This window comes from Heteronotia binoei, chromosome 12, assembly GCF_032191835.1.
Source record: "Heteronotia binoei isolate CCM8104 ecotype False Entrance Well chromosome 12, APGP_CSIRO_Hbin_v1, whole genome shotgun sequence".
NCBI classification, from domain to species: Eukaryota; Metazoa; Chordata; class Lepidosauria; order Squamata; family Gekkonidae; genus Heteronotia; species Heteronotia binoei.
Window position 1 is genome coordinate 21,080,480 of NC_083234.1, and position 21,255 is coordinate 21,101,734.

The following is a 21,255-nucleotide window of genomic DNA, read 5'->3' on the forward strand; positions in this document are numbered from 1 at the left end:
GGTAGCATCCAGCCCTTCTAGTTAAGTTGTGCTGACCTGCATGGGTGGACATCTAAACAGAGATAAAGCCTAGTCTGTAACTCAGGCTAATCCTGATGGTCCCCTGTGCAAGCACCAGCTGTTTCCGATTCTGGGGTGATGTCGCATTATGATGCTTTCATGGCAGACTTTTTACACGGCGATTTGTCATTGCCTTCCCCAGTCATCTACATTTCCCCCCAGCAAGCTGGGTACTCATTTTACCAACCTCGGAAGGATGGATGGCTGAGTCAACCTTGAGCCGGCTACTTGAACCCTGCTTCCGCCGGGATCGAACTCAGGTCGTGAGCAGAGCTTAGGACTGCAGTACTGCAGCTTTACCACTCTGCTATGGGGCTGCTATAAGATAGCAAAACCAGAATATCATCCTAGAAAGAGGTGGTCCATATGATCCCCATCCACCAAAGTGACTAATTAGTTCTGCATTCCGAGTGTTTTGGACATTTGCAGGGTGTTAATTAGGACTACTTTCTGGGTTGCCTAATTCGGATTTGTATCCTCTCCATCAGTTGGCTCTGAGTGCAGGCTGAGTATTAGTCAAATGACATCCAAGAAACAAGCATTTTGGAAAGGGCATCTTATTAAAAGGCAAACCAGAATTTCAGAGATCATAACCAGGAACTTACAGGCCTTGCATGTGTCTCAGGCAAACTGCTGTTATGCTAGAATTATCACCCTGGAATTCAGGGATGAGCAGTGAAGTGATCGGCTTTGCAGAAGACATTAAATTATCTGAGATGGCAGAAAAAAAAGACTGTGAAGCGCTCCAGGAGGATCTCTCCAAACTACATAAGCAGGCAACAGCATAGCGAATTAGGTTCAGTGCGAGTCATTATAACATGATACATATCAGAGGGAAAAAGAAATAATTAATGTAATTATGGGACCACAACGGCTAGTGATTAACCAGGAGTGAGATCTTGAGGTCAATAGCTCAGTGCCAATGTTGATTCAGTGAGCAGCAGCAGAAGTGGAAAAGGCAAATCCTATGCTAGGGATAATATAAAGGAAATATGCAGGGATAACATCTGAAAACATGTTCTTGTTACCTCCAGATAAGAAAGTGTTAATTATCCCATGAAGTACCTCAGCCCTGCTCTGTGAAGCCTGGTGTACAATAAGGGTTGCCAATCCCCAGGTGAGGGCTGGGGATCCTCCGGTTTGGAGACCCTCTCCCTTGCTTCAGGGTTATGAGTGGAGGGGGGGGAGGGAAATGTCCACTGGGCACTCCATTATTCCCTATGGAGACCGATTCCCATAGGGTATAATGGAGAATTGATCTGTGGGTATCTGGGGTTCTGGGGGGGGGCTGTTTTTTGAAGTAGCATTCAGTGCCTCTCCTCAAAACACCCCTCAAGTTTCAAAAAGATTGGACGCGGAGGTCCAGTTCTATGAGCCCCAAAAGAAGGTGTCCCTATCCTTCATGATTTCCAAATGAAGGGAAGATATTTAAAAGGTGTGTGGTCCCTTTAAATATGATGGCGCAGACTCCCTTCGGAGTTCAACTGTGCTTGTCACACCCTTGCTCCTGGCTCCACCCCCAAAGTCCCCAGATATTTCTTGAGTCGGACTTGGCAACCCTAAGTCCCCCCTCCCCTGGCCTCCCATCCCCTCCTTCGTCAAGGTGCAGCAAGAGAAACTGGATAGAAAAGGTGATGTTGTGGTAATGCTACAATGTCATACCCAGTCAGGAAACCTGAAGTGAATTTACCCATCACCACAACACTATAGGAATCCCTCAAAACTCTATGGTGAAACCGTTAACAGTCGTCTCCCCAAAAGCTCCCAAGGACTGCTAGCTGGTTACCCTTGGCTTCCCATGATCTTAGCCAAATGGCTGAGAAGCTATTGGTTTGTCATTCTTTCTATGATATATTTTTTGCTTTTCAATATCTGAGAGTTTCTTTCTTCTCTTACTGTTCTACCTCCCGGCCCTGGTTGTGTTTCACGGCTACTCTTGGCTGGCTACCTTAGAATGAGGAAGTCGAATCTTGAATGGTACAGTGAGTTGTACCATTTCAGACATGAGGAGGACATGGGCTTTATGTTGCTCCCCAAGCTCACTGACAATAAATAATTAGGAAGGTTCCAAGACTCTGCACTGGTAGTTTCTCGTTTACAATAACTTTATTAAGACTGGGGAACCATGAACCATGTAATCTCTCCACTGCAAGCTAATGTGATACAGTCTGATCCAATGTTCCCTCTAAGCTCCACAGCTTTGTGAGCAGAAATTTTACCTCGTGAGTGAAAAAAAGCTAGTAGCATTCAAGTTGTGAGCGAGTCTACATTTGAGTATCACATAAATTAGGGTTTTTCTAGATGATTACTTCCATAACCATGTAAAAATCTCAGAATAAATTCTTTTAAATTATATTTAAACTCTGCTCTAGGTGGGGTGTGGACATCTCCTGCTATTACAATTGCTCTTCAGATGATGAGATCAGTTCCCTTGGAGAAAATGGCTGCTTTGGAGGGCAGGCTCTATGGCATTGTTCCCTAGTGAGGTCCCTCCCCTCCCCAAACATCTCCCTTGCCAAGCTACACCTCCCTGAATCTCCAATAACTTCCCCACTCAGAGCTAGCAACCCTAACTGGAAGGAATTAGGGTTGTGAGCTCCAGGTTGGGAAATACCGGGGAATTTTGTGGGTGGACTCTGAGAAGGGTGCAGGTTGAGGAGGGGAGGGACTTCAGTGGGGTACAATTCCATAGAGTCCATGTTCCAAAGGGGCCATTTACTCCAAGTGAGCTAATCCATGCTGCCTGGAGATCAATTGTAATTTTGGGAAATTGGAGATTAATGGTAATTCTGGAAAATTTCCAACTGCCACCTTAGGGCTGCCAAGCTCCCACTGGGAGCAGGGTTTCCCCAGTTTGGGGGGGCCCAACCTGCTGGCATAGAGTGGACCACTGGGGATTCCCTCCCCCAAAGAACTCTGTTGTAACATGACGTGCCTGACACAATGATGTCACCCTGCATGTTGCATGGGGAACGCTCTAGCATTTGGGTAAAAATTCTGTGGTAGAAGAAGACTGCAGATTTATACCCTGCCCTTCTCTCTGAATCGGAGACTCAGAGTGGCTTACAATCTCCTATATCTTCTCCCCCCACAACAGACACCCTGTGAGGTGGGTGGGGCTGAGACAGCTCTCACAGCAGCTGCCATTTCAAGAACAACTCCTGCAATAGCTATGGCTGACCCAAGGCCATTCCAGCAGCTGCAAGTGGAGGAGTGGGGAATACAAACCCGGTTCTCCCAGATAAGAGTCCGCACACTTAACCACACTAGGCAACCTGAGGCCACCTGGATATTGGCAACCCTAACTGGAATGCCTTCCCACCCCTTCATTTGGCCTCCTGTCTAGACCAGGCCACTGTAGTTGTGTATTTCAGCTGCAGAGCCTTGTGGTGCTTCTTGGAACTAAGAGCGAAGTCCCTTGCAAAAGAGGTGGGTGGGACTCTTGTCTTTGGCTGGGGATTTTATTGCTCGCCAGCTGATAAAGTTTGCTGTGGTGGGCTGGGAAGGCCAGCAGAGATAATTACCGCTCAATGCAAGCGGAAAGCGCTACTTGTTTGCATGTTGATCCCTTTTGTTTTGCTCTCCCCCTCCTCCCGCCCTCTGAATTCCTGAACAGTTTCTGGCTCATAATGTCCTGGCAAGAGTTTTGTCATTTTGTCTCGGTGCCCACAGTGCCAGCATGGGCAGAAAAAAACCAAGCTGGTTGTACCTCTTCCCCATTTCATAGCCAAGTTTATGTGGGTAGCTGATAAGAGTGGGGAAAAAAGTGGGAGGGGAGGGAAATCGTTGACAAAAAATGGGACACACGCACTCCGACAGGTCACCCGATTGCTTGGCAACCAAATCCTCCCCGTTGGCTGCTGAAAAATTCTGAAAGGGGTAAATTAAAGACATTCATCTCTCTGCAATCCATACTCGAAACATTTCCATTCTGTAACAATCAGGCTAATTTACATTAATAATGAATGAAACGTAACTTTCTCCCTCCAGAATGGCAGTTTCGAGGCAGCCATGTTTTCTGTGGGTTGTCCGGTGTGTGAAAACAAACTTCGCACTACTCAGGAAAGTTCTGCATGTGTGATGCAAAGCAGAACAACAACATAAGAAGCTGACTGAACCGGGAAGCCTCGCTTTGTTTCACAGCTTGCCTTGTGATCCTACTTCAAGGGTGAGGGAATGTTTAGTAACAGGCTTACATACGTAGGCTTGCCAGCCAGCAGCTAACATCTGGTGAGAGCCTGGGGCGGGGGCGGAGGGCGGGATGGACAGGGACATGGGGCAGCATCATATATGCAACAGTGTTATGTCACTTACAGGGAAAACCCAAAAGAGACATGCCATCTAGGAATCAGCTGAAACTCTGTGGTTTTGTATGCGGTAAAACTGTGTAGAAAGGTAAAACAGCTCCCCCAAAAAAGAAAAGAAGCTCCCGGGGATCACCAACTGGTAACTCTTGGCTAGCAAACATTAACTGGCAACCCTAAAATAAAGAAGTAGAATAAGGAAGTAGAACAACTTTTAAATAATAATATTATTATTTAGTGTGGCCTGACTTGAGTCCTTAGGTCAAATAAGCCAGCCATTAAGAGGAAAAGGAAGGAAGTAGAATGATGTTATGTCACTTACAGGGAAAACCTAGAAGTGACTTTCTTTCTTTCTTTCTTTCTTTCTTTCTTTCTTTCTTTCTTTCTTTCTTTCTTTCTTTCTTTCTTTCTTTCTTTCTTTCTTGTTAATTTGTATTCTGCCCTTTCCCACAAGTGGGCTTAGGGCGGACAACAACAAAAGCTAAAACAATTAAAAATTCCACACTAAAACCATATGATACAATAAAACAAACAACCTATATGTCGCAGGCGGCGGTTTCCAATTGGGCACATTATATATATCAATACAACAGTAGGCCTAGCGATGGAATAACAGATTAAGATGATTAAAATAAGATAGCATCATGATGCTCTAGGCATCAGTGGAAAAATCTATTGTTTTACCATAGAGTTTCCATTGATTCCTAGAGTAGCATGATGTCACACTGGAAATTGATTTTCTCTTCATTTCTCTCTGCCAGCCTTCTGAGCACTGCCATGGGTCAGTAGTTGCCCGCAGGAGGTCTCTCAGTGGTGGGAGACAGACAGACTTATTATGTCAGCTAGCGAAATATCTGTCATTAAGAGGGTCATCAGAGTCAGCAGAAAGCAGGGATGGGGAATGTCTGCTGGAGACTTCATTATTCCCTATGGAGACCAATTTCCATAGGGTATAATGGAAAATTGATCTGTGAGTATCTGGGGCTCAGGGGGGACTGTTTTCTTAGATCGAGGCACCAAATTTTCAGCATAGCATCCAGTGGCTCTTCTCAAAATAACCCCTAAGTTTCAAAAGGATTGGACTAGAGGGTCCAATTCTATGAGCCTCAAAAAAAGGTGCCCCAATGGAGGGAAGGCATTTAAAAGGTGTGCGGTCCCTTTAGATGTGATGGCCAGAACTCCCTTTGGAGTTCAATGATGGTTTTCAGGTTCTTTGTTCAGTTTTGATTTGTTTGCTTTATTGTACCCCTCATTCCACCCACAGAGGCATCAAGACTGGTAAAGGGGGGAAAGAGAGGAAGCCGCTGACTCTGCGGAACCAGCTGTGAGTCAGCATTTCTCTTCCCTTTAAAAATTCAAGGGCCATTCCCCATCGACCATAATGGCTCTTCCGGAGATGCTGACTAAGAGCTGAGAGGCTCTGGGAGTGCCTGGCGTGCCCCCAAGCCCCTTTAAATTTTAAAAACAAAGGAAGAACTGAGCCAGCCTGCACAGATCGTGCTCCAACTTCAAATGGCATTTTTGGTTTGGAATTTGGAACTGGGGCGTTTCTTTCCAAGCCTTTTATTTTGATTTCCCCCCCCCCCCAAATTATTCTTCTCTCCTAGGCACAGGGGCATGACATCCTTAATTAGCCTTGATTACCTATAAACGAGCACTTGTTTTTGTTCTGATAGATGACATCCCTATTGGGCCCCTATCCACTGTCTCCTGTCGTTTGTCCGTCACCTCTCTTAGCTCTGAGAAGTGAAACCAGACAGCAAGGCACAAGAATGACTGACTATCAGATCAGAAGGTTTCCTACCACTTCCAAATGATGGAAATGATTTGGCTGGAGCATTTACAATGTTTATGAACAAGCCTGGTTTAGACTGAACATAACAAGATCTGACTGGTGGTCCATCCAGTCCAGCATCCCTTTTCACACAGTGGTCACCTTGTTACCATGTAAAGCCAACCAACAGTGCATAGATGCCAAGGCCTGTCTCTGATGTTGCTGTCTCTGAAAGCAGAAGTTCCCTTTAGTCACTGCAATCCATAGCCACTGATGGACCTCTCCTCCATTAATCTGTCTACTCCTCCTTTAAATCCCCAGTTGAGGTCATCACTATACTCAGCAGTGAATTCTACAATTGAATTAGTTGTCAAGCGAAGAAGCACTTTCTTTGTATCGATCCTAAATCTGTGACCCTTCAACTTCATTGTGTGCCCCTGAATTCAAGTGAAATGGGAACAGGAGGTAAAAGAAGTTCTCTCTGCCTTCTTTCTCCACCCCATACATAACTTTATACACCTCTATCACATCCATCCACTCCAGTCATCTTATATGGAAGCCAGCCTCCAGGATCCCCTGGAATTACAGCTCATCTCCAGTCTACACAGATCAGTTCTTCTGGAAAAATGGATGATTTGAAGGGTGGACTCTATGGCAGTGTACTAGAGTTGCCAGTCTCCAGGTGAGGCCTGGAGATCTCTCACTGTTACAACTATCTCCAGACAATAGAGATCAGTTCCTTTGGAGAAAATGGCTGCTTTGGAGGGTAGATTCTACGGCAGTGCCCAACTGAGGACCCTCCCCACCCAAACCCTGACCTCTTCAGACTCCACACCCAAAATCTTCATGTGTTTCCCAACTTTACATTGTACCCCACTGAGATCCCTGTCCTCCCTAGGCTCCACTCCCAAATCTCCAGGGGCTTCCCAACTTGAAGCTGGCAACCCTATGTTCTCTCTCTCTCTCTCACACACACACACAAACCAGTGGTCAGGGAAGACCTGGCCACCATACCTCTATAACTGAAAACTCCCAGACTTCTTGGTTCACTCACAATTAATACTGTCTGAACTGTGCAGTCTTAGCAGGAATTGAATTCAGGGCTTCCCTGTGATGCAAGTCGGCGTGGCTGTACACTTATGGCAGACAGATGTGACATTGGGAGTCCAACGTTCCCAGATGCACCAGAAGCTCAATTTGGCTTCAGAATGCAAAATGAAGTGGTGGGGGGAGACTTCACCTTCCTTTCAACACTATTTTCCAGTAGGTAGGTAGGTAGGTAGGTAGGAAGGAAGGAAGGAAGGAAGGAAGGAAGGAAGGAAGGAAGGAAGGAAGGAAGAGAGGGAGGGAGGGAGGGAGGGAGGGAGGGAGGGAGGGAGGCTGAAGCCCTCCTCTTGCAGGGTGCTGCTGAGCTAAACAGAGCCCCCTCCCATGTACTTTGGAACATTAATTCTCTGATGTCACATATGTCTTTGAGAGAGAGAGAGAGAGGCTGGACTCCAACCTGTGTCACAGGTAACATGTACTTTGGTCCTTGCTTCTTACTCTGAGACTCCAGCCAGGATGGTTTCCCAGTAAATAGGTTTTGGGGTTTTTAAGCTACATGTATTTAAAATTTGGCTCCAAACAGGCTAGGCCTCCAAGAACCTGCTCTGTAATTAAATCCTGACAACATGCTGCTGTGCATGCCTCTTCCCCTCAATACAAGGACAGCATTTTCTTTTCAAGGCTCACCTAAATATTCTGGAGACAGAGCTGCCAACTTTCCCCATCCTCCCTCATTTTGTCCCTCTCTTACCTGGCAACCCTAATTAGGACCAAGTTTGAGGGAGGGAACCAGCCTCCCCTGTTTGGAGACCCTGCCTTCTGTGCCAGGGAAACCAATACCATTCCCTCCCCCATTTGCAGCTGAATTGATTAGGCTGGCTGGCTCCGTTGGAGGGAGTCTTCCATTCTATTCAAGCCTCCCTTGTTTCACATATCGTGTTCCTGGACAGCGAGCAAATAGAAACTGCTTTCACAGGAGTTTTGTGTGTGTTTGGTGGAACATCCTCCCTTCCTCCGCTTTCCTCCCGGAATGCATCAGGCTAATTTCAGGATGAGTTTCGAGGCTCCAGAGAGATGAATCCAGCTTCTTGTTCATGTTCTTTGTCAGTTGTGACTATTTTGTGGATTTATTTTCTTAAGTCCTTCGGCTTTGTTTTGGTAGTTGATGGATCCCATCCTCCAGATGTTGGTTGGGCACACCTGCAAAATGCTCCCCTGGCTATTCAGTTGAGCCTTTCTGAGAGTAAAAGGAATGATGGATTTGAAAGTGGAAAGTGTTAGAACTGGCCTTTTAGAACCAATGACGGCTGTCCAACACTGCAGTGATTGGGCCCCAGAGTTGCATTTCTATATAAATAAGATCAATAAGGTCAACGCAAAGCCGCCTCCAGGAGGTAATCCTTAATAGGTTTTCAAGGAAGTCTGCACTTTTATAGAGAGTGAAACCAACTATACCCAGTTTATATTTTGAGATTGACCCTAGCAATACAGACCAGAAGTGCATGCCTCTCAGAAGCTCACACTGATTGTACAAATATCCACCAGTTGCTTATCTTGTTCATTGCTGCTTTTCCCAGGTTGCAACTACAGCTTTGACAACTCCCTCCTTCCTCTCCAGCTTCTGCTTCTTTCTCCTTCACAGCCTTGAAGGATTCTCAACCAATCAGGGAGCACAAAGTGAATGGGAAGTTATCACACTGCTAAGGCAGCCAATCTGGTTCAGTGACAAGAAAATTTCACTGAGGACAGTTAGGGCTGCCAGCCTCCAGGTGGGACCTGGGATTCCCTGGAATTACTGCTCATTTCCAGACTGCAGAGATCAGTTTCCCTGGAGAAATGGAGGGTTCTGAGAGTTGGAACTGACATAAATATCACTTTGTTGAGCCAGCCCATAAAATGTTGTGCCAAGGATGGGAGATATAAACTTTATAGGGGATGCAGACAGTGTTCCCGCTAAGCTGCATTAGTGTGAGCTAGCTCACAATTTTTTTAGCCTCCAGCTCACACATTTTTGCCTCAGCTCAGGAAAATTGGCTCTAGAACAAACTGATTTATGCAGTTGCTCACAACTTTAATGCCAGTAACTCACAAAGTAGAATTTTTGCTCACAAGACTCCACAGCTTAGAGGGAACACTGGACACAGGCAAATCCGATTAACAATATTATTTTTACTCAAGATACAAACATGCTTAAAGCATTACCATTCTTACAGTAGTTCCTAAAAGTATCTCTCTGATGCCCCCCTCCCACTTCCACCGTCCAATATTCATTAGCTCTGGGACAGTATACAGGGTCATAATGCACAGCCTCAGTCATCTGGCAATAAAAGAAATGACCAGTTACTCATCTGCCAGATATGAGCCCTGGATGGGCTGATTCTAGCCCACAGGCCATATGTTTGACCAGGGCTGACCCTAGACTGTCTGGCACCCTACACAAGGCTAACAGGAGAGCCAGTTTGGTGTAGTGGTTAAGTGTGCGGACTCTTATATGGGAGAACCAGGTTTGATTCCCCGCTCCTCTGCTTACAGCTGCTTGAATGGCCTTGGGTTAGCCATAGATCTCATAGGAGTTGTCCTTGAAAGGGCAGCTGCTGTGAGAGCCCTCTCAGGCCCACCCACCTCGCAGGGTGTCTATTGTGGGGGGAGAAGATATAGAAGATTGTAAGCTGCTCTGAGTCTCTGATTCAGACAGAAGGGCGAGCTATAATTCTGCAGTCGTCTTCTTCTGGAGTCCCACCCCCGCACTGATAACAGTGATGATACCATCACTGAGTCACATGGGGGGTACCCAATTTGACACCCCCAGAAGGCCAGCGCCCTAGGAAGTTGCCTAGTTTGCCTAATGCCAGGGCTTGCCCTGTGTTTGACACCCCTGTTCAATGGCCTTGTACCCCACTGAGAAACTGGCTGCTTTGGAGGGTGAATTCTATGGCATTGTGCCCTGCTCAGGTCCCTCCCCTCTCCAAATCCTGCCCCCTCCAGGCTCCACCCCCCAAAAATCTCCACCTGTTTTCCAATCCTACATTGTACCCCACTGAGGTCCTTGTCCTCCCTGGGCTCCACCCCCAAATCTCCAGGAGTTTCCCAACTTGAAGCTGGCAACCCTATGGCCAATGTCAACAGAAAAGCAACTGTTTTCACAGCGAGGGCCAAACGCACTCAAAAGATGAGTTATTTGGTTCGGTTCCATGGGATATGCAGATAGCATACAGGAACTAACTCGGTGGGATCATATATCAAAGACTGCCTTGGACGTTCCTTATATTTCTCTCCGAGTAGTCCTGTGATCTTTCTCAGAGGAGACGGCGGAGCTGGAGACTGGAGAACAGATATCTTTAAAAAGAAAGAGCAACAGGAAAGAAAAATTATGAAACATTTTGAGCCTGAAGCAGAAAGTTGGCCAGACTTCCCCCGATCAAAAGAGACTTGGCTTGGCAACAGTAGGGTGATATACTGTGCCTTCTCAGTTCCAAGATCCCAGCCGCTCCCAATCTGTCCCTTGTCAACGGTGACCAAAATCATATGCCAGATGCTTGCTGTGTGGCAGCCGGCATAAACTGCTTTATTACTGCCACTTCTGCTCCCATTTGAACAGGTACCCATACATCATAAAGACCAGCTGTCTAGCTGACGGGAGGCGCTGGCAGGCTCTGAGTGAAGGGCAGCGGTGATCAGCCAGTTCTTTCAAAGCCTCTATGTGTGGCTCCTCCAGGGTAGGATGAAACACCACAGTGTGGGAGTGAAAAGGCAAACCGAAGGAAGAGGAAAGTTGTCTGGCTTGAGTAGGCAATTCAGTCTAGGAGGAATAGCTAAGACGTGGTCTCCAGATCCAATGAACTTCTGTGGTTCTCTAGCATTTCAAAGCAGCTTCTGTTCCTGCTCAGCCTTTTACATTTGTATTCCAGAAGAGAGCTTCAAGTACCAAATCCTTGTCCTGTACTCACTTCTGTGAGGATGGATGGCAGCCTCCAGGTGGGACCTGGGAATTCCCCCAGAATGATGGCTCATCTCCAGACTACGGAGCTCAGTTTCCCTGGAGAAAATGGGTGGAGGGTGGACTCTGTGGCATTGTGCCCCACTGAGGTCCCTGTTCTCCCCAGGCTCCATCCCCAAATCTCCAAGAGCTTTCCAAATTGGATCTGGCCACCCTACCTGCCCCATTCCCCTGTCAGTGGCCAGGAGGGAATTGGCAACCCTACTTCTACAACAGGTTAAATTGTATACATGACATTAGGGCTTTTTTGGTAGTGGGAATACCTTTGCATATTAGGCCACACACCCTGATGCAGCTATCCTCCAAGAGCTTACAGGACTCTTCATATAGGGCCTACTGTAGGCTCCTGAAGGATTGGCTACATCAGGGGGTGTGGCCTAATATGCAAAGGAGTTCCTGATACAAAAAAAGCCCTGTGTGACATCAAAACTGGCAGGCAGGGAGGATAGGTGCAGAAAATGTCCCCTGTAGAAGAAGAAGAAGATATTGGATTTATATCCCGCCCTCCACTCCGAAGAGTCTCAGAGCGGCTCACAATCTCCTTTACCTTCCTCCCCCACAACAGATACCCTGTGAGGTGGGTGGGGCTGGAGAGGGCTCTCACAGCAGCTGTCCTTTCAAGGACAACCTCTGCCAGAGCTATGGCTGACCCAAGGCCATGCAGCAGGTGCAAGTGGAGGTGTGGGGAATCAAACCCAGTTCTCCCAGATAAGAGTCCGCACACTTAACCACTACACCAAACTGGCTCTCTGTACAAATGGCCTGTCCACTCGGCTTGAATGGGAAAAAAGATGTCACCAATTGGGAAGTTCAGAATACATAGATGGAAACTCCTATACAGCTCTTACACCCTTTCTTTATATCCCACCCCTCCTTGGGATCCTCTCTACACACCATTAGCATCTTATGTTGTCTCTGATCTTCTTCTCAATCAGTGTAATAATCAGGGTTGCCAACTCCTAGAAATTTGGAGGTAGGATCAGAAAAGGAGGAGTTTGGGGAGGGGAGGGAAGTCACTAGGATCAGGGTGGAATTCTAGCAGGAGCTCCTTTGCATATTTAGGCCACACACCCCTGATATAGCCAATCCTCCAAGAGCTTATAAAAAAAGAGCCTTGTAAGCTCTTGGAGGATTGGCTACATCAGGGGGTGTGGCCCAATATGCAAAGGAGTTCCTGCTAGAATTCCACCCTTGACTAGTATACAATGTCCTAGAGTTCACCCTCCAGAGTAGCCATTTCCTCCAGGGGAATTGATCTTTGTTGTTTGGAGACCATTCGCAATTAGGGGAGATCTTCAGGCTCCACCTAGAGGCTGGCAACCCTAGAATGTGGAGAATCAGCAATAACTCCCAGCATACAGGTTTTATTAAGGGAACTAGACTGGAGAAGAGGTCCATCAATGGCTACTAACCATGACTAAAGAGAACATCCATATTCAGAGGCAATAGGCTTCTGGATACCAGCGCTAGCAGGTAACATCAGGGAAAGACCTTGGCCTCTCTGAGCTGTTTGTTAGTCCTCCAGAGCAGCTAGTTGACTGCAATGTTTCCTCTAATCTTGTGAGCAAAAATTTTACTTTGTGAGCTACTGGCATTAAAGTTGTGAGCTACTGCATAAATTATTGTGCTCTGGGGTCATCCTTTCAGGGCTAAGACAAAAATGTGTGAGCTGGAGGCTAAAAATCTGTGAGCTAGCTCACACTAACTCAGCTTAGAGGGAACATTGGTTGGCTGCTGTGTGAAAGAGCATACTGGAGGAGATGGACCACAAATCTCATCTAGCAGGGGGTTTGTTATGTTCTGGGTAAGCCTTGAGCTCCCTGCATAAAATGCTAGTTCAAAGATAGATTAGACTGCAATCCAGTGCACACTTACCTGTACATTAACCCCCACTGAACTCAGTTAAACTTACTTCTGAGTAGACACCTTAGACCTCTTTCTAAGCTGCAGCTTCTATCTGTTAAAAAGAGCTAGTATCATCTATTGCTATTCATCTGCACCCCACCTTTCTTCCCAATGGAGACCCAAAGTGGCTTACATCATTAACCTCTCCTCCATTTTCTCTCTCACAACAATTCTGTGAGGTAGGTTAGGCTGAGAGAGTGTGATTGGCCCAAACTTGGCAGGAGTGGGAATTTGAACCCAGGTCTCCCTAATATCAGCCCAGTATTCTTAACCACTCAGGTTCTCCTATGAAGAGGACATGCAAGCCTGGCCTGGCAACCAGTGGGAGACTCAGGGGAGGGGGCAGCTGTTATGGAAGAAGGGGTGTCAGAGACCATTTGACATCACTTCCAGGGAAAACCCAGAGGTGATATTATACCTCTCTAAGAATCACTACACACTATAGTAAAACAATAGAGTTTTTGGCAATTCCTAGAAATATTTTCTGGGTTTTCCCTAGAAATGACATCAGCCCCTTCTAGGAATTGCCAAAATTGCTGGGGTTTTACCATAGAGTGTTTGGCAATTCCTAGAAAGGTGAGTTGGCACTTCCAGGTTTTCCAAGAAGTGATGTCACTTCATAGGCCCAATGACCATTAAAAACTTCTTCCACCATCACTGAGTGACTATGGGAGAAGTGAACAGGGGGATGGCATCCCTACATATTAGTCTATTTCTCTAAGCAGGTATGATGGTGTAATAAGCTTGGCACTCTCATTATATGGGCTATACATTCTCATATTAAAGATCAGGGCCATTTATAATACACAAGCTGACTGGTGTGATTTAGAAGCTCCAGTGCCAGAGTATGGCTGTTCAAATCCCCTGTCTGCCATGGACTTCCCTGGATGACTTGGGGACAGCCTGTCTCTCTGCAACCATAACCTATTTCATGCAAGCTGCTTCAAGCTCTCTGTAGTTAGGGTAGGACAAAAATGTAATTGATCGATTGCAGATATTATCTGTCTCAAGTCATGCAGGACTTAGAATGAGGAACTAGATGAATGCAAGGGATCTGTGCTCAATTAAATCTCTTCCTCCCATCTGCAACAGTCTTTTAATTTGGTTTAATAAGGAGGGAGGATGCGTGCATATGCAAATGCTTCCTGTGCCTTGAAATGAATAAAAGGACCATGTCTAATAATGCTATGATTCAATTGTTTTTCAAGCAACCTGAAGAGACAGTAGGTTTCACAAGTCAGCCAGGGCACAGCAATAGCAAGGACTCCTCAGGAGAAAAGGAGCCCTGTGTAGCTAGCTCTGAGTTAGCAGCAAGCAGAAAGCCAGCAAGCAGAAAGAGTCACAGCCAACAGCTGATGCAGAGCCATCTACACTCCCCCCCAGCCCCAATTCAACAGATGAAACTCAGTTGGTCATTTCCAGCTCTCCAGTATCACCCACACACTTAGAGTGCCACAGATGGAGGCTAAGAACAGAGCTACAGGAGAGACAGCAAAGTGCACAGCTTCTGACCTGACATCAGCTGCTTGCTGATAATGAAGATGAGTAGTTGAAGCATTATTCCTGAGCAGTTATCTGCAAGCATGACCCTTAAGCATGTGGCTATAAAAACAACCAAGGGATGCTATTAGGCATGGACACAATGTGTATGATGAACTCTGCCTTGCCTGAGTTCTGGAACCCTGACCTTTGGATTGAATGATCTGCCTTGCCTGACTTCTGGACCCTGACTTTTGGACCAAATGACTTTGTCTTGTCTGACTTCTGGAACCCTGACCATTGGACTGAGTGACTCTTCCTTGCCTGACTTCTGGAACTCTGACCTTTGGACTGAAAGACTCTTCTTTGCCTGACTTCTGGTACTGGATACTCCAAGCATGCTAGTCAGAAGTAGGGTTGCCAGATCCCCTGGTGAAATCAGGGTTTCCCCATCACTCCACCATCAATCAGCTGGCCAGAAAAAGAGCTTGGATCAGTCAATGTTGCAGTAACATGTCTACGTCACTTCCAATGTGACCCAGAAGTGATGCCACGAACTTGATGACATCACTTCTGGTTCACGTCACTCTGGTATTTGGACAAAAACTCTATGGTGGAAGCCAAATTTGCCGCGCAGTTTTTGCTCAAATACCAGAGCGGCGCCCTGACGTCATTGGGTGATTATGTCACTTCTGTGTCATGCCAGAAGTGATGCAGTCATCACTGCAATGTTGGCTGGGCCTCCCTCCCACTCCCAGTCCACCCGCCATCCTGCCACAAGTTGGCAGGAAGGACCTGGCAAACCTAGGAGATAGAGGCACTGTTATCAGTAATAGATAAATAGATGACTGATAGATCAATAGCCCCTCCCTTCTTCCAATATCATATCACCATTTCTCAACCTTGCAAACCCCTGTATCTTCCTCAGGCTGCATAGGAAGTCCAGCCATTGTTCAGCCCAGCTTGCTGCAATCTTTGAGCAACTGAGAACTCGCATCAAATGGGGTTTATTATCCATCTACTTTCTCACTGGTTTACAGTCACTGTGGGGTTCCTAGGGTTGCTGGGCCTCTGCCGTCAACCCCCAGCAGCTTATGGAGGCAGGACATTAGGAGGGGAGGCATCAATTCATGCCATGATGAAAGCTGAAAATGGTTTCACAACAATCTAGGAAGTCCCCAGATTTCTGTGCTTTTACCATAGAGTTTTGGGGAATTTTTAGAGGGTTGTGACATCGATTAACATTCCTTTCCCCCATTCTCCCTTTGCTGATTATTTGAACAGTGGAGAGGATAGGACAGCATGGCAAGTAGCAGTCGGTTTATGGGGGCACATGGTAGGTGGGCATGACATCAGCGCTGTTGCTATGTTACTTCCAGGTGATGTTGCTATGTTACTAATCCCAAAGTTACAGGGTAGCTCTAGGGATCACTGGAAACTTGATGGTTGTATCATAGAGTTTCCAGCAAATCCTAGACCTACCAGTGATGTCAATGGCATCGCTTTAAAAAAAAATGCTGCTGCTGTTGGTTGGAGCAGCAGTGGCCAATAGAGCTTGCCAGAAGAAGGCCTCTTGCTCGCTACAGATATTGTGGGTGGCCTGGCAAGCCTATGTGGGAGTTTGCACAGCAGGGAGGGCTGTCCCTGAAACTAGGCCAACAAGGCAATTGCCTAGAGCACCAGCCTTCTGGGGGTGCCAGACTGTGACTCAGTGATGTAACCTGTGCAGGGGGAGTGTCAGAAGTTAGCCTCGCCTAAGGTGACAGACAGTCTAGGACTGGTTCTGCTCAGAGGTCCACAGTTGATTTTCCTTTGGAAGGGACATAAACTGCTTGGGATTGTAATGCAACCCGATGTTTCTTTCCTTGCCCATTCTGAGGAATCCTCCTGCTTTGACACTTGTTACCCAACAAGATCTCGTGGTTTTTGAAACAAAACAAAACTTATTACTTCTGTAAGACTTAACAGTGCATGAAGAAGAAGGTAACACACCACGGGAGCAGCCTCCATTTCCTAAAGCCCTTATCAAGGCTTTGAACAGAAAAGAGACTATCAGTGCATGCTCTCTTGCTGTGGCGATGCAATTGATGTGTATAATGCTGAGCCTTCTAAGGAACTTCACCACTCGAGCACCATCAAATACTTTAATAATTTTATTAAAAGACCTGTGGGTGCACATAAGATGTTGCTTTTTTAAAATAACCATTAAGAAACCCACTTTATATTTTCTCTGGCTCCTTTCTTCCCCATCTCACTTCCTATTCAAGGTGGCATTCTTTGTTCTCCAGTCACCATTTTGTTTGAACAGCAGCCCTGTGAGGTCAAGTTTGGTGGAAAGAGTGTGACAGATCCAAGTAAAATTATCTGCTCTGGCTTGGGAAAGTCCTGGAGATCTGGGAGCTTGGAGAAGGCAGAGATTCTGGATGGAAGAGAGCTCATGGGGTGTGTTGTGTGTGATGGCTTCTCGACATGGAAGTCAACCTCCAGATGGGGTCTGGAGATCTCCTGGAATTATAATTGATCTGCCGGCTACAGAGATCTGTTCTGCTGGAAAAGATGGTCACTTTGAAGGACTGACTCTACAGAATTTTAACCCACAGAGGTCCCTCTCCTCACCAGCCCCACCCTCTCCAGTCTCCACACTATAGCCATGTATTGTGGGTATCATTACTGACACAACTTTGAAATTGACAGCAATTCACTGCAATCGACATGGCAAACTGATGGCCATTGTTGTTTGTTCATTGGACATATAATTTGGACTGAAACAGTAAATACAGTGAAATCTGAGAATGAAAGAGACTGTAATAATATATAATTGGGCAGAAGTTACAACTTTGTTACACAGTGTTCCCTTGTCTTTATCACTTAGGGGTGGGCAACCATAGTCTGCACGATTCTCTTGTCTTCCCAGTCACTCAGCCATGTCACGGCCTGTTTCTTGTTGGCATCTTCCTGTAAGGTGGTGTATGTATCTAGTGCAAAGGCACTGTTCCACTGGAAGGAAAGTTGCAATCATCCCATGTTCTTGTGGTGTTCAAACACACATTCCCCCACCCCTAGAGGACAGAAGCACAGGCTTGGTGAGTGTAAGAGAGACTGGTCTCCTCTGTCTAGATGTTTCTACCCCATGTTTCTCCTCCCATGAATACCTAAACTATCACACAGCATTCTTCTCTTTTCCTCCACCTTATCCAGACAATAACATTATGAGGTAGGTTAGGCTGAGACGGAGAGTGTGATTGGCCCAAGGCCACCTAATAAGCTTCTCCATGCTGGAGTGAAGAATTTAACTTTAATCTCCCAAATTCACTACATCACACTGGCTCCTTGTCATCTGGCAAGGTTAGCTTGCCATGTTCAGGTTTGGGAAATTCCTGGAGGTAGAGCCTGGGATAGGTTTTTTTGGGGGGGAAGGGACCTTAGTGGAATAGAATGCCATAGAATTCACAAGGAGGCTGGCAAACCTATTTGTCTCTACAGGGCCCAAATCATGGAGTAGCTTTCCATAATTCAGATACTGTTGTATGTGTTACATATACGGTCGCCAACCCCCCAGTGGAGGTGGGGGTCCCCCACTCCACCACCACCAATCAACTAGCCAGTGGAAGGGCTTACTGAAGAAAGCAAAAGGCCCAGGCGATACTGCCAGTGACATGGCAATGTCACTTCCAGTGAATACAGAAAGTGGTGTCATCATGCCAAGGAAGTCCAGGTGACATTCTGGTATTTGGGCAAAAAACTCTATGGTAGAAGCCATTTTTACCATATAGTATTTGTACAAACACCAGAGTGTCACAATATCACAGCATGATGACATCACTTCTGGTGCATGCCAGAAGTGATGTAGTTACATTGCCGGCAATGTCACCCAGGCCTCTCTCCCACTCTTAGGCTGATTCTGCACTAACCTTGCTCTGCGTCAGGCTTCCATTTCTCTCCGGAGCAAGCTAGCGATTTCGCACCAGGTGCTCTGTGCCACCATTTTGCGCCAGGGCAACCTGTGATTTGCCACGCCGCAGCATAAACCTGAAAAAACAGGTTTATGCTGCAGCGCAGCAAATCATGGGTTGCCCCAGCGCAAAATGATGGCATGGAGCAGCTGGTGCGAAATCGCTAGCCTGCTTCGGAGAGAAACGGAAGTCTGGCGTGGGGCAAGGTTAGTGTGGAATCATCCTTAGTAAGTTTCCCCCATCTCTCAGTGGTTGTCAAGAGGGACCTAGCGACCCTAGTCACACATGATCAGCAACTGGCTGTTTTCTTTTGGTTCTTGTCAGTCTGTTTGAACATCTTGATATAACTGTTGTCATCCTTACAGCTTTCTGTTTATTTTTAAATGATTTTAACAGGTTTCAAAGTAACTGAATCATGTCATTAAAATGATGACTCACTCAATTTACAGCACAAAAGCAGAGATAAAAAGAGCAGCCAGAGTGGCTTGCGTTGTTTTCACAGTTTGTTTGTCCTGTCCTGGGGCCTTTTCTATGCAGCATGCATTTTGCTGGCTCACCCCATACTCTCAACAGCTTAAAGAAAAATAAGGACCAGCCCATTGGATGGACTACTGTGGATCACATGAACTTCAGTAAGGCCTCACACTAAACCAGAAAAAGAAAAGAAAAGAACTCAATGCAATTAGAAGTTATTTATTCTTTATTCTTTTGACCTCAACTTCCCCATTAGATTACCCTCCTTCCTTGTGCGAAGCGGATCCATGAGATTTTATTTTCATGCTATTCGCTGTGACCTCTCACAGAATTTCCCTCATAAAAATGCCAGTTTTCAGTATTTGTGTTTAGTTAAAACAGCACCATACATTTTATCTATAAATTACATCCTTGGTGTGTACAAATGCCATACAGAATCTATAGAAACACTAAAAAAAGCAGAGGAATAAAACCACTGATGGAAATATTATTTTTTAAAAAAAAAATTGAAAGGAAGAAGGAGCCACGGCTTTCCAGCAGAAGGTTGCAGCTTAGGGGTGCCAAAAGCCTTCGGGTGGGCCCTGGGAAGCTCCTGGAATTACAACTGCTCTCCAGACTCCAGAGATCAGTTCCCCTGGAGAAAATGGAAGGTGGACTCCATGGCATTGTATGCCACTGAGGTCCCTTTCTCCCCAGGCTCCACTCCCAAATTTCTCTGGTCATTTTCGCACTCACCTTCAGCCGGCGCGAAGACCCTCTTCACCGCGCAGGATCTGCGCGGATTTCGCACTAACTGCCGCGGAGCAGCCCGAAAAGCCGGAAGCTCCCTTCGCAAAAGCCGCTCAAACGGAAACCGCCAAGTTTCCATTTGAGCGGCTTTTGCGAAGGGAGCTTCCGGCTTTTCGGGCTGCTCCGCGGCAGTTAGTGCGAAATCCGCGCAGATCCTGCGCGGTGAAGAGGGTCTTCGCGCCGGCTGAAGGTGAGTGCGAAAACGACCCATGAGTTTCCCAACCTGAAGCTAGCGACTAGGGCTGCCAAGCCCCCGGTCCAGGTGGGGAATCTCCCGGATACTCTAGCCATTTGGGAGGTAAAACTCTATAGTACAATAGGTGCCATAGAGTTTTAACCTCCCAAATGGCTAGAGCATCTGGGAAATCTGTAGTTTTTTCTCGGAAACGCCTAGAGTGGCCCCGCACGGGTGCCGCCATTTTGATGACGTCACTTCTGGGTGACGTCATTTCATTGCGCGCGCGCGTGCATCACGCACACAAATGTCCCTCACTGGGGGATGAAAAGGACTTGGCAATCCCTAGATGCAATCATGTGCACAGTCACATCTATGCAAACGAATGATACAGTTTACCGGGGTGGAGGGTTGTAGGAGGAACTCCTTTGCATATTAGGCCACACACCCCTGATGTAGCCAATCCTCCTGGAGCTTACAGTAGTCCCTGTATAAAGAGCCCTGTAAGCTCTTGGAGGATTGGCTACATCCGGGAGGTGTGGCCTAATATGCAAAGGAGTTCCTGCTACAGAAAAAGCCCTGCAGTTTAGAATGTTCGAAGGAGAGGTTGTCTGCCTCCTGGTGGCATCTGGGAAGAAGAAGCAGTGGTGGTTCTTATGATGGTTGCTGAAGTGGTTTCAGTCAGGGCCCATAACTGAACTGTTTTGTTTCTTGACAAGTGACTGGAATCAGTTTTTCAGGGAACCTGGAGGACCCTCCTTAACTTCTCATTAGAATAAGGTCAAGATTGACTTACACTAGGGTTGCTGGGCCGTATCTGACAACTAGTGGGAGTCCAGGCGGCCATCAGTGACAGCATGACAACACTCCTGGGGAAACTCCAGCATACAAACCCTTTTGGAGCCACAGAATATGTGTAAAAGAACCACATGTGGCTCCCCCCTAGATCCAGTCCTGCTCTCCTACCACTGGTGGGTAGATGGCAACCTTATATATTATTGACTTACTCTGGGTGCTTTCACACACACCAAATAGCACACTTTCAATCCACTTTCAGTGCACTTTGCAACTGGATTTTACTGTGAGAAAAGGCAAAATCCACTTGCAAATGGTCAATGAAGTGGATTGAGACTGCATTCTTTTGCATGTGGGGAAGCATTCATCTATGTCACCCACTTTGAACCTCTGTGAGAAAAGTGGTTTGCAAATAAATATAAACAAATAGCTTTATTGCAGCATTTTACCAAGACATCCTCAGGTGGAGGGGAAGACACACAACAGAGCTGAAGAAACTAAAA